Source organism: Pezoporus occidentalis, unplaced genomic scaffold (assembly GCF_034315485.1).
Source record: "Pezoporus occidentalis ecotype Australia unplaced genomic scaffold, CSIRO_AGI_Poc_V1 ctg7, whole genome shotgun sequence".
NCBI lineage: Eukaryota > Metazoa > Chordata > Aves > Psittaciformes > Psittacidae > Pezoporus > Pezoporus occidentalis.
In genome coordinates, this window is record NW_026916052.1 from 7,138,034 (window position 1) to 7,151,231 (window position 13,198).

The following is a 13,198-nucleotide window of genomic DNA, read 5'->3' on the forward strand; positions in this document are numbered from 1 at the left end:
CTCAAGTTTAAGTGGAACCTCTTGTGTTCCAGTTTGCACCCATTAGAGAAGTCTAGGGCTACAGCATTGTATAGATTAATTGTATTGGTCCAAATCAGGAATGAATATGTAATGAATTTTTTTCTTTGATGTACAACATGGTGATTGTGTTTACAGTTGAAGTCTTCCTTGCAATTATACATAATTTAGGATTATGCTTGGAAGTGTTTGATAGCCCTTCACTGAATAGCCACTTGGGGAGCACTTGTCTTGCTTGCTCCTGTGAGTTTTCTGGGTAGAAGAAGAATGCTTACAGCTTCAGGTGCTACCTTGGGAGAGTTTATCAATTTATAAAGAAAGCCCTGTTTATTTGGACACAGCAGAAGATAATGTGTTTTTCACAGTGTCTAGTGTCTTTTGGGGAGTACTCATCCCAATATATTCCTTTCTAGGCTTTTCTCAAAGCTGTACTTTCCTTGGATTTACCTTGCTGTGTCTCTCTCACATTGCATTTCTATGTACCAATTTTTTAACAGCAGTGCCAGTTGCAGGTATACCTGAACTGTTTATCTCTGGATTCCTGGTCCCGAACCCTGGCCATCCATGTAAGTGGGTCAGTGCAGTTTTTTGGGGCTGCACTCAGATGTAAAGCAGAGGAATTATCTGTGTTGACCATAACAGGGTCATGGTGAGAAATTTGCAGTGTTGATTTTAATATGTACAGTTCCCTTGTGTAATTCACAATGTAGACTCACAACAATTGCACTAACACGGCTTTGGAGCAGCAAAACTCTTTCACCACATGTTCAGGTTTGGAGCTCCTAAAGTCAGTTTTACTGATGAAAAGATGTTGTGTGGGATAGTTCACTCTCCCTCCTTCTCTGTTCTACACCCAACCCTTCACAGAACAGTAAACAGGAAAACTCTTCCACTAACACATACTGATGTAGTTGCCTTTGGTTTGCACGGTCACCTGTGATTTTGTTTGGGTGGGAGACCAGTACTGGGTCTGAAATGAGCAAAATGTTTCCTTGAATGTCTTTAAAAATAAAATAAATAAAGTCATATATTTCTGCAATCTTTTCCCTTCATTCTGAGGATAACATAAAGGGGAGGAAGGAAGGGAAAATGGCTCTGGGATCTCTTTTAGACCATTATGGATATGATGGAACCCAGTAGCCCTCCAAATTTTGGATGGTCTTTACAAAACTGTCCTTTAGATAAAAAGCCCAGAAAGAAGGGAATTTAACTTAATTTTATTGTGTATTTTGACAAGATAATGATGAATTTAATGGCACGTAATCTCAATTAGGTCCTCAAAACCCTAACTGCATTATAAATTCATTACTAATTGTTATATCCATTAACTGAAAAAATGGCAGATTTGAGGAATTCAGGTTTTCAAGTGCTACTTTTATTTGAAATGGTAAAAGAAAACACAGATTACTTGAAATGGACATTAGAAAGGAATACTTCATTTTTTGTGTTGTTTCCATCTTTGGGAGTGAAAACAATACCGGTGTGGCATGCTATGTCACACAAGCTGTCTTCAGGTGTACACAGTAATCACTTTAATAACAGGTAACTGTTTTGTGAATATTAGCAAAGCTACTTTGATTTTCTAATCTGAACTCTTTCTGAGGTTTATGGGGTGGATTACAATACTATCCTGTATTGTAAAAAGGGGAATTTAACATGTGTGATATCATGACTGCATATCCTGTCTGCAGGGTGGAATAGGGGAAGAAGGAGAGCAACTAATGGGGGAAAGAGGCAATATCTTCAGACCTATTTCTGGGTTTTAAAGTCATGGGTTAACATACATGGATCAAAGCAGGGAATTACTGGTTTTCTGTGGGTAGCTAAAAGTGAATTCAAGGTCACGATACGTGAGAGAATTTTCCATCTAAAAACAGCTTAAAAATGAGTCAAGTACCATTTTGAAATAATTGTCAAAATTTGGGAAATACACTGGCATTTAGAACTATTTTGGTGGCATCCCAACATTTTATTAGGGAGCTTTGGAATGACGAATGTTCTGTAAAAACATCAGCTGAAATATGTGGGTAGTATTACTGAAGCAAAGAGATTTTTTTGTAGGTGGGCACCTTCATTAATACTTGGAAAAAAAGTAAGGCAGTAAGGATTTTTAGCTAATTGGTAAACATAGCTTTATCTGTGGGGTTCTAAACATAATGTTTCTATTTTGAATATCCTTGGTTTTCAGATTTTTTTTTTGTTTTATTGTTATAATAATGGCAATATGTTTTTTGTTCTAATTACACAGGCATCCAATGTCATTTCTAAGCTATCATAACACTATAGTTATTCTAGAACCATTTAAGTTATGAATTTATGAAACTTGTTCCTGCAACAGAACCAAATCTGTTGCTTTTCTGCTGCAGGCTAAGCTTAACCTTTTGAAATTAGACATATTCTTTTTTCGGGTTTTTTTAGAAATTTACCCATTCCATGTTCGTGACTTGTTTGAAAACTATTAAGATGCTTGTTTTTCAAACCTTTGGACAACTTCTTTGAACAACTTCATTCTTTGTATGGCTTATAAGCAGTGGAAGTATTTATTACTCCAAGTTTGAAGTGTTTTGATTGCTTTCATGATAGATGTTTTACACACTTATATAACAATAATTTTGAAATGGAATTTTTGATGCAATTGCTTACAGTTCCACTTTAAAAATATATTTTTAAACCATGCATCTAAAATATTTATTTTTAAAGCACTGGTTTTGCAAGGTTCTTTACGTGTAAGTGCAGCGTCCAAGACTGTTGTGAAATATTCATAAACTTTCTTTTTTTTTTACCGAATTTGGTGTTCCAGGAGATGAATTAAGTTTGATAGTAAGATTGTTATCATCATTTCATAGTATCCTGAATTATGGAGCTGTTATGCTTTCTTCTAAAATCAAGCATTGTAGAGCAGAAAAATTCAGCAGTAAGAAGCAACCTTTATGCAGTTACTTAATGTCATAGTGCAGTAGGCATTCCATTAAAAAATTTCAAATAATCCTTGAAAGTTTACAGCTCTGGCTATGTCTTAAATAATTGCATTATAATTTCTACTACCACCAAAAATAACAGAGCAAGACTTTCGTAAGAGTGCAGGTTTTAATAGACAGAATAGGTCAATGAAAGTTTGTGTCACTGTGAAAGCATTTATGTAGAACAGAAGGTATAATACAGAAGTATTATACTCAAAAAGTCATGTCTCTGAGAAGCTTGTTTAAAACTTTTTTTTTTTTTAAATATACATTTTAAACAGGTTCATATGCAGCCCCTTGACCTCTTGCTTTTCAGAAAAAGTATGAGTTCACCTGCTAAGAAAATCATATTTCTTATGCGATGCCGCTTATGCTATTTGGAAAGTGACCAGATCTGCTGCTTTGCTTACAAATCTACCAGCTCAAGTATCCACATAGTTACTGAGCACTAAGCAGTTCTGTAGTATCCTTGGCTTGCAGTACCATGCTACTTTCCACTTATGTATGTTGTGCTCATTTATTTCACTTTAATTCATTGTGATATCTTTTATCCATTTAGTCTTTTCTTCCTCTTAGAAAGGGAATGATAGCTGAACCCTTGAGTGTATCTAATGATGATCTTTCGTGCAGTCAGAGTGAGTTAAGGAGTTTTGTGTTGGAGTTTCTGCATCCCTCCATAGCACAATTACTGGAATACTTGATGAAGTATACAAACTTGCTCTTGCTCTCATGCTGACGATTATGTGTATTTTGTACATTTAAACATTCAGGAACAGAAGAGAATGCACAAAAATAAAAAATATAAGTTTCACTTTAGGCTATTTTAGGAAATTCGCAGTTATTTAAACTGCTTTTGAGACTTGATACTGCTGCATATTTGCTGTCCAGTGGAAGTGAAGCCCTTATTAAATCTAAACTTATAAATTTCTTTTCTATAATAAAACCGTTTCATTATAGACAACTTAATGTTAACAATTTGTAAGGGATGATAATAAGTCTTAACTGAATTTAAGTAACGATTCCCAAAGTAAAGCTATAAATCTACTGCAGTTGAAGTTCACAAGGTCTCAAAGGAAAGGGAGCTTATGGCCACTGAAATGAATAATCTGTAAACTGCCAGTAATTCATACTGTTATTAAGACTAGTAATTTCTTTGATAGGAGCCTTTGAGTTAGAACATTAAAACAATTGAATGATAAGCTAATACAGCAGCTCGTACACATGAAGTTCTATTACATCAAATGATTTGTGTTTCTTCTTTTCCCTGCAGCTCCAGCAATTATTGTAAATCTTAAGTAGTAGTTTAATCCTCAGGACATACCATAAATCAAAACCTAGATGTCAGGAATTGTCACCCAGCAAGTGGGGTTGTACAGAATCTCACTAATAGGAATTGACAGATAGCAAAATATGTTTCCAGTCTTAGCTTGGAGTAGATTTTATTTGAAAGGAATTTATTATTTGCCATTAAGTACCACATCTGTATTGGCTTTTCAAAACCACTTCACTCTAGCCTAACTCTGCTTCCATTTTAGGATAATGAGAGCTTTAACTTTGCTTTTACTTAATTAAATAGTAACTTAATACAACTGAGAGAATAATTGACCTTTTTCTAGTCCAGGTCTGTTCTTGTGTTCTGACACTAGAGATCAACAAAAGAGTAGAACATTCAGGAGGTTTTTGTACATAGTGTTGGTCAGCATTTTTTTCCACAGACTTGGTATCAAAAGCAGTGAATTAAAACTGAAAAGGAAGGTACCTGGGCACGTGAAGACTACCTGGCACAAAAGCAGCTATGTCTATGCTAAGAAGCTCTTCTAGCCTCCAGACGAGGGCAACTGCATGCAGAAAGTCTTTGGGAAATGGACCGTGAAATGTTATTGTTTTGAAACCATTCTGACATATTTTTGGAGACAGTGCAAGGGCCAAAAGTACACCAGGGACCATTCTCATGGTTTAACTATATAAATAATCACTGTATTTATCTATGAAAACAGAAGTAGCCTGTGTCACCTAGTTTGCTGTAAGAGGACCTGAGCCCATTTCACAGCTGAAAAGCAGTTTCTGTTTCTAAATAGAATAAACCCATTCATTTGTTTTGTTTGGCTTTTGGGTGTTGTTTTTTTTTTTTGCCTAGCAAAATTATCTGTATCGGTAGCTCTGATAATGCAAATATAACATCCACAAATTGTTAAACCCGCTAAAGCTCCCTTGGGTAGACTTGCCCTTGGCCAGCTGAGTCCTTTGTATGGACAAAATTTCTGAGAAAAGCAAGAAAATATTTGTATCTAGATTCTCACACTCCCAATATTCAAGTCTAGGTTCTGGCATATTTGGCAGTTTTTAGAAAACATTGCAAAGAGCATTCAAGCAGTTTCAAGCCCAAATGAAAAAGATTCTATGTCTGCTTACACTGCTGTCTCTTTTCAAGAGAGACTGGTTCATCCTGGTTTACATTACCTGTGAGCTTTGAAGGGGTGAATGTACCCAACTGCTGCATCTACCAGCTGTGCCAGCTCAGTGTAGACCCACGCCACCCTCCAATGCATTATTATAACCAGCAGTAATAATCTTCACAGGATTATAACTCCTATTTTCTCTCTGTGTCTGATTTTTTGATATCTCATAGGTTGTTGAATCTTCTTTTGGGCATTTGACATCATGTTTTTTATTCTATCGTAATGATTGTGCCATCATCACTTAGGGCAGGGACAGTAGAGGTTTCATGGTGAGGTCAGCAGACATTTGCTTCTGAAACAATAAAGTCAACCCTATGTCCCTGCCAGAATTTGCCCCTGCCAGAATTTGCCCCTAAAATAGCTTCCAAACTACATTTAGTCCTTCTGTTAGACCTGGACTCATCTAGAGACTTCCTCTGATCTAGAACAGGCTAAAAATCTAATCACATCTGATCAGCAGAAATTTGCTTTTGAGCTTAAAACATCCTCTATTTTCTTGTAAATTTGGAAGGATGAACGACAGAAACTGAATATTCCTGAGCCAGTGTCTACTGTAGTAGAGAGAAAAGGTAGTTCCTTACTCTTAAAATATTTTACATATTTCCCACTTGTCAATATCCTGAACTTTTTCCACATACAGCTTTGTAGGGGTTTGGGGAGCATTTTCAGGTATGTGTTAAAATACTGAAAATAGGTCAGATCCAGGGGAGAGATTTTCACTCCTGTGTCTTTCTGCTTATGTAGATATTGGCACACAGAAAATTGTTCAAGTGTTCTTCATAGACAGGGTCTTGACTAAAATGATAAAGCAGTATTGAAATAAATGATACTTTCCTTCACCCGTTTCTTGCTTAAGAATTAATCTTCCAGGTATTCTTGACAAGCCAAACTTTCAAAATTATTTTAACTGTCTTGCTCAACTTTGCAAAACACAGCATCCCTGTAGAAACTTTAATCTTCCTCTGAGGACTGTAACAGGATTTGGCCATATTCGATGAGCAATCTTGCCTCATCACTTCCAAGGCCTTCATGCCCGCCTCAGCAAGGCCTTGATGTTACAAAGTCCTTTGAATTTTACCTAAAGGGAACTAAAGCACTTTCACACTCAGTCCTGTTTTTTGTTTCACTTGACATTACTCAATGGGTTTTGCTGTGTCTAAATTAGAACACTAATAGCTGTCTGATTGCATTCATCATGGCTACAGCTTGACAGGTCTGCAGCATGAAGGTCATATCGAATCCCAGTTCACATAAGGCAAAGTTCTAATTTATTTCTGTCCAGAACTCTTGTGAGGCAACCAAGGGCCCCTGGACTTTTTTTACACATATGCTGTGGATTAGTTATTAGAATCAGACTTCTGGATGTCGGCATTAGAGTTTGCTTAGTTGAAGTTATGGGGTACTCACACTGCTATATATTGATAGTTGTTTTTATTATTTCTTTGGGGATGAATCTTCAATTTTATTTTTGGTGTATGTATTTTCATACCACACATTTATTTTAAACCCATTGTAGGTTTATTATTGCCAGTTTGCCTCTAGGTTAGTGGTATGCCCTTCTAAAAGGTTTCCTTTTAGAAGATAAATTTATTAATGTATTGGCTTATAGTGATACAAATATGATTCCATTAAAAAGTCCTATATGATACACATGGATGTTGTTTTAGACCTCTAAAGAAATTTTTGCACATCTTTTTCTTCAGAGACTGAGTGGCTTTCTCAGTGATGGACAAACTTGTATGTAATGTATATTTAAGAATTGGATAAATAATACTGTGTTCCTCACATACATATTTAGCAATCTCCATTTACCTTTTTCTATAACAGCAGTGTTTTTTATCTTTTTAAGTGCTGACATTCTGTCACGGAGCATATCCAGGCCCTCATGAAACTACTAAACTGAGGTGACATCAGGTAGTCAGCTGAGATTTCCCTTCCTGAGTGGTAGCACAGAGCTATGGAATTGCCATTAGAGAGCCTAGAGAGGGAGGAATAGAAAAGGGTGTCTATATAGGGCTCATTTAGCAGTCCCTCAATGCCAAACATCTTTAAAATGCTGCAGGTGGCAAAAATTAAATTATTCCTTAGGCTGCACTAAATCATGACATAAACTGAATAGTCCTGTATTTGGCTGTAAAAGTTAGGGGTGGAAGGGGCAAGGACTGTACCTCTTAATACCTCTTCCATGCAATGTCTCTCTTCATTCAGATTCCCTCTGCGTAGACACTATGTGAGATGCACAAATGTTAATATATGTCACTGCTGGAGAAACTGTATGTGAAATACGGAGAAATGAAAAACACTGAACACAGACCCTGAAGCTATCACCGTCAACTGGATTTTACAGAGGATCTTGAGTGATAGGTCAGCCCAAAATTCTTCTTAGGGGCAAGGATCTTGTCAACATTGAACATACTGTCAATACAGCTATTTAAGTTTGTTATTATTTCTTATAAGTCAAGGTCTAAAGACATTTTTCTCTGTTTTTTACTGAGGAAAACCTGTTCTCCCTGTGTTCTCAAAGGAAACTGCAAGAAGTTGTGAGTTTTCTTCACGCATTTTTTAACTACCCTGAGATGAACTTTGGGAAGTTGCATTCACGGAACACCATTCCATGGTTGAGAAGATTAATTGTCTTCCTGTGAACACTACCTATACTTACCTCTAGATCATATCTGTCTTTATCTGATTTTTGACAGTTGTCCAAAAGGACTAATCAGAATAGCCCTAGAACTGCCATCTCTTCACATATCAGAGCTTTCAGCCCCTTTTGATGTTCACAAGATCATTTTGCAGTATAGCTGTTGTCCACGCAGGTTAATATGGACAAGAGTAGAGTTCATTTGTGTTGTGCTGTAGCAATTTTTCAGTGGCTTCATACTTCTGAGAAGTGACACATCCACTACTGTGCCTAGCATATTTGGCAGGGGGCTGCTTCTGTCACTCTCATGCTTGTCACCAATTCTTGGTTGAATTTTTTGCTTGTTACTAGTTCCTTCCACATAGCTGTTACTGCTAGGGAGTATAACAATCTACATGCAAAGTGACCAGTCATATTCTTCCCTGCAGAGGAGCCATTTTCTCCTGGGAGATGTGCATTCAGCTCTTCTGTCTTTGGACATCCCCCACATACTCTATGAATGATACCATCTCACTGAGGTCTCTCAGATTACAAATGTATCTCAGCACAGCCCCTTGTTCTGAACCTCTCCCTCTATCAGTGAGATGCTGTCAGCTGTCAGCTCCTTCAGTGCAACCCATCCTTTTCCTGACCTCATTTGTCATAAAAATGTAGGCCACTGTCCTGCAAATACAGCCCAGTGCCTGGGTTGAGGCATCATGGTCAGTATGCTAATGGGTCTGGCCCTGAGAGCTTGCAGGTTAAAGAAAATCTGACATGAAAAATAGCTCTGCTGGTGCTGAGTGTCTTCAGTGTTCTGATTTTTTTCTGTATGCTTCAATCCCCACCTCCTCTTCCTGTACACCTACCTTCAATTTCCTAGTGAAACTATCCCCATTTGCTCTTCTCTGTTCACCCCACACAAATGATTATATAGGATGTTGGTTTTCCAATCTATCCTTCAGCCCAGCTAAGCCCTACTTCCTTCAAAGCAGAGATAGCTTGTTCCTGAGCACTGAACTCACTCATCAGAACTAGTATATGAGAATATTACAGACTGCATAAGCTACAGATTGCCTCCTGCCAATGAAGCAATATATTAGCAAAATTTACTGTAAAAATAGAGCTACCTCAGGCCCTAAAGTTGTTTTTTTTGTTTGTTTAAATAGTTATATTGTTAAAGCAGAAGAATGATAAGGGACCTGTTACTTAAATGGCATCCTCTGCGTTTTTGTGCAGGTTTTAGGGCCAATAACGTGTGGGCTCTAATAACTCCTTTCCCAGTAAGGCAAATAAATAAGCTAGGTAAAAGAAACAGGCTGTACCTAGCATACTGAAGTCGCTAATTTCAACTGTTCTGGTCTTTTGAGCACATAAAAAAGGTGGGTTTTTTTTGTTCGGTTGTTTATTTTGTTATTTTGTTTGTGTTGTGTTTTTTTTGTTGTTTGTGTTGTTTTTTTATTTTTTCTCTTAAATCCTGCATAAACTTACATTTATGCAAAAGGCTGAAATGCCTGTGAAGAGAAGACTTCAGTCTCTTGAGTAAAATGTACATTAGTATATTCCATAAAAGGTTTAGTGGAATCCAGATCTTCTATTTTTTCAATTGTATAATACATGCATTAAAGTGAAGTGAGCCATATTTAAATATTGTGAAGACTTTGAGAGAAAGGTCAGAAAATATGAAACTGATGTTTTGTCACCCATCTATGACTGTTCTTCGTTCCTCACAAAGTCATAATGTGAGGATTCAGAGCCAGATGTTATAACTTTCAATTGCCATTGCCAGTTGAAGTTCCCAAGGTACTTTCAGGGCAGCATTGCCTTGTCATTCTCTAACATAGATTTAAGTCTGCTGCACATTGTTGGTTTATATTCTGTAAATTCAAGTTATAGGATTTATGGTTTTCTGCTTGTAAAAGGTAGCTGGATAATTATCTTTGGAAGTATAATTTTTTTTATTTTTTTTTTTTTGTAAGATCACTAAGTTAGGCCAAACTCACATCTTGTCATGCTGAAAGGCAATTAAAATCCCGATTTTGCATTGGTCATTATATCCATAACATGGAAGAACATGGAATTCTCTTGTTCTTCTTCAGCCCCCTCCCTTGGGGAATCTGCCATAGATTCTGTATCACCCGTGCACATGGCATCCTCTGATAGACTTAAAAATGACTGTGTCATCTGTTCCGTTTTACATGTTCAGCCTCTATTTAGCACAGTGGGGTTGTTAGCAAAGGGGAGACTTTCAGCTCAAGTGTAATATAAATAAAAGTAAATACTATATCACCTCTGCACAGCTAGATGCAGTGTACTTCATATAATTTAGATTTTCCATTGCAAAAGAGTTTGTCCTGAGAGCTACGGAGATGAAAAGAAACCCCAAACAAAATCAAACCTGTAGAGGGACCTGCAGATGAAAGATTAAGTTAAAAATGGAGATTTCATTTTCCATTTATTGTGGGTCATATGTTGTCTAGGTTTGAGGCCTTTGTTTCTCCTAGTACAGACAAGAAAACTAAGGGCACCAGACAAATTATCTTCAGGAATCTTCTGCATGAGTTCAATACAGGCTTTACATAAACACTGGCTGCTCCAGCATTATGGGTGCACAGGTCAGGTTAAAAGGAGCCTTGTGCTCTTTATGAAACTCCATGGTTTCACATCTAGAGTTTAGAGAAATCACTCTTCACAGTTTTCAAATTCAAGTCTGTAAGGCGTGTATAAAAAGGTGCTTTCTGTTTCCATTTCTCTTTGCTTTGATGAAAAGAAGCTGCCAATATCATATACAACATCCAGCAGAATACAGTGCCTTTGCAAATATTGTGTAGTTAAGGGTTAATTGCACTTTTCTTACATTACTTAATACCATGCTTTGGGGACTGGAAAAATTCCACTGGACATCAGTCATTGTCTAGTGTTGAATTTTCAATCCTGTGCTATTTAATCTGTCAGAAAATAAAATGATCCTTGTAATTTTCTTGTTATTCCATGACCTTTATAATGAAAATTACAAGGCTACTTATTACAGAGTAAATATAGTGCTCTTTGATAAGTATTTGTCCTGTAGAAGATGAAAAGGAGGAGGCTGATGGACATTTTCTTTGTTCTTCCTATTTCTGTGCTATTTCAATCTTTTTTGTTCCTTGGGTTCAACTTTCAGATAAAAGCTTTGATATGTTCATTTTCATGTGTTAGTTTCAGATTATCAGATTTTTGTCCATTTTGTTTTCTTCCTCATGCCTCACACCACAGAATAGCTCCAATATCCTTAACCCCTTAGAAACTAGGTAAGTCATTCTGCAGTCTTATCATAGAATCATAGGATTGTTAGGGTTGGAAAGGACCTTAAGATCATCTAGTTCCACCCCCCCTGCCATGGGCAGGGACACCTTACACAAAATCATATCACCCAAGGCTCTGTCCAACCTGGTCTTGAACACCGCCAGGGATGGAGCATTCACAACTTCCCTGGGCAACCCGTTCCAGTGCCTCACCACCCCAACAGTAAAGAACTTCTTCCTTATATCCAATATAAACTTCCCCTGTTTAAGTTTTAACCCATTACCCCTTGTCCTGTCACTACAGTCCCTAATGAAGAGTCCATCCCCATTATCCCTATAGGCTCCCTTCAGATACTGGAAAGCTGCTATGAGGTCTCCACGCAGCCTTCTCTTCTCCAGGCTCAACAGCCCCAACTTCCTCAGCCTGTCTTCATACAGGAGGTGCTCCAGTCCCCTGATCATCGTTGTGGCCCTCCTCTGGACTTGTTCCAACAGTTCCATGTCCTTTTTATGTTGAGGACACCAGAACTGCACACAATACTCCAGGTGAGGTCTCACGAGAGCAGAGTAGAGGGGCAGGATCACCTCCTTTGACCTGCTGGTCACGCTCCTTCTAATGCAGCCCAGGATACGGTTGGCTTTCTGGGCTGCAAGTGCACACTGAAGCCGGCTCATGTTCATTTTCTCATCGACCAAGTCCTTCTCCACAGGGCTGCTCTGAATCTTTTCTCTGCCCAACCTGTAGCTGTGCCTGGGGTTGCTCCGACCCAGGTGTAGGACCTTGCACTTGTCATGGTTAAACTTCATGAGGTTGGCATCAGCCCACCTCACAAGCGTGTCAAGGTCCCTCTGGATGGCATTCCTTCCCTCCAGCATATCAACCAAACCACACAGCTTGGTGTCATCGCCAATCTTGCTGAGGGCGCACTCAATCCCACTGTCCGTGTCAGCGACGAAGATGTTAAACAAGACCGGTCCCAACACCGATCCGTGAGGGACACCACTCGTTACTGGTCTCCAGCCGGACATTGAGCCATTGACCACAACTCTTTGTGTGCGGCCATCCAGGCAGTTCTTTATCCACCTAGTGGTCCATCCATCAAATTGATGTCTCTCCAATTTAGAGACAAGGATTTTGTGTGGGACAGTGTCGAACGCTTTGCACAAGTCCACATAGATGACATCAACTGCTCTACCCCTGTCCATCAGTTCCATAGCCCCATCATAGAAGGCCACCAAATTGGAGGCAGGATTTCCCCTTAGTGAAGCCATGCTGGCTCTCACCAAACTCCTTGTTGATTTTCATGTGCCTTAGCATGCCTTCCAGGAGAATCTGCTCCAAGATTTTGCCAGGCACAGAGGTGAGACTGACTGGTCTGTAATTCCCCGGGTCATCCATTTTCCCCTTCTTGAAAATGGGGGTTATATTTCCCTTTTTCCAGTCGTCGGGAACTTCACCTGACTGTCATGATTTTTCGAATATGATGGACAGTGGCTTAGGAACTTCATTTGCCAGCTCCTTCTGGACCCGTGGATGGATTTCATCAGGACCCATGGACTTGTGCACATTCAGGTTTTTAAGAAGGTCTCGACCCAGATCCGTTCCTGGAGTGGGCCCAAGGTCTTCATTCTCACAGTCCCTGCTTCTGCCTTCCAAGTCTTTGGTGGTTTTGTCAGAGCCTTTGCCCGTGAAGACCAAGGCAGAGAAGTCATTCAGAACCTCAGCCTTCTCCAAATCCAGCGTAGCCAGTTTTCCCAATAGCTTCTGGAGAGGGCCCACGTTGTCCCTAGTCTCTTTTATTTGCAGTGTACGTATAGAATCCCTTCCTGTTATCTTTCACATCTCTAGCCAATTAG

The 13,198-nt window shown here is 38.6% G+C and overlaps 1 protein-coding gene across 4 annotated transcripts in view; it reads left to right on the forward strand.

The window, feature by feature from the left end:
• Positions 1 to 13,198, forward strand: part of PRKN (parkin RBR E3 ubiquitin protein ligase) — a 725,154-nt gene that overhangs the window by 563,771 nt on the left and 148,185 nt on the right. The window lies entirely within an intron of this gene.